Source organism: Hipposideros armiger, unplaced genomic scaffold (genome assembly GCF_001890085.2).
Source record: "Hipposideros armiger isolate ML-2016 unplaced genomic scaffold, ASM189008v1 scaffold_52, whole genome shotgun sequence".
In the NCBI taxonomy this organism is placed as follows: Eukaryota; Metazoa; Chordata; class Mammalia; order Chiroptera; family Hipposideridae; genus Hipposideros; species Hipposideros armiger.
The window spans coordinates 4,012,790-4,013,900 of NW_017731402.1; the positions used below are offsets into that span (position 1 = coordinate 4,012,790).

Below are 1,111 nucleotides of genomic sequence, written 5' to 3' on the forward strand. Positions count from 1 at the left end.
GAGATTAAAAAAAAAGGCAATTTCCCAGTACTTTGCAAATATTAATTGATCTAATTTAAAATAGGACACACTGGAATGTATTCTATGCTGGGAGTTTTCACTGCTACTCGAGTAATAGTAGTATCTTCAGAGTCCAATCAAACAGGAGTGAGCCTTTGTAAGAGGTGATGGTGACACTTTTTCAGATCTTTCTATTTTGTCCTATTTCTAGGGTGCGCACAATTAGCTTGACATGGGGTTTCTCCCGTTTTAAAGGACCTCTCAGTTGAGCGCAGGTCTGTGAATCATGTAGGATCCAGGACACAGGGCTGGATAAATAGCATGCCTGACCTGGCGGTAATATATTGTCTCCCTCTCAGATGTGTTAACGATTATACACACCTTTGTGGTCTTTATGGGGTTTATATGAGTATCTTTTTGTGTTCTGTAGGCTTTGACCACCTGCTGTATGTACAGTATGTGCTTGTTACATTGTACACCACCTCCCTTCTTGAATTTAAAGACCTAGCTATTACATCTTGTTTACTCAGTATCATTCCCCCATTTTAAAAAAAACCCACCAAACAAACAAAAAAAAACCCCTCCATGAACTGAACATGCCATGTTTCAATCTGGCCCCAGTGGCTTTTTCTCTGCAAGCAAAACGTGTGTCTCTTACACCAGGGCTTTCTCCCCACCCCAGGGGGTGTCTTCCATTCTTTTGTGGCTCAGTTTAAGGCGAACAGGGCTCCAAACCACTAACTAAACCGAAGGGAGCCCCTTCTTCCACCTCCAGGGAGGATTTCAGATTGAATTTATCTGAAGATAGCGTGCTCTCTTCTTACTTATTTGCCACCGTTACGAAGATAACAAAACACCACCTTGGCTTGTTCAAGATCCTGGGTGGAGAGGCTCACGGTCTTTCTCAACCATCTTTGGCGAGGCCTTGCTTCCTTCCACTCGAGTAAGTTGCGGCTTGGGGCCACGGCAAGGACTGGGTGAGCGCCTGCAATGTCGTTGGAGAAAACAAGCAGCCCTCCCTCCATCCCCTCACCACCACCAGCCCGCTCTGCGGGGCGAAGCTGCGAGCCGGCAGCCCCAGCTGGGCGAGACTTGGCAGGTCCGCGGGGCT

General features: G+C 46.8%; 1 protein-coding gene across 2 annotated transcripts in view; it reads left to right on the forward strand.

The window, feature by feature from the left end:
- The first annotated feature begins 372 nt into the window (after positions 1-372).
- ZNF532 (zinc finger protein 532) overlaps positions 373-1,111 on the forward strand; it is a 103,472-nt gene continuing 102,733 nt past the window's right edge. The window contains exon 1 of one of the 2 annotated variants that reach the window (XM_019640620.1): positions 373-943. The gene's annotated coding sequence lies outside the window, so the exon portion shown is untranslated. The remainder of the gene's footprint in view (positions 944-1,111) is intronic. The other variant, XM_019640628.1, reaches the window with a different exon arrangement.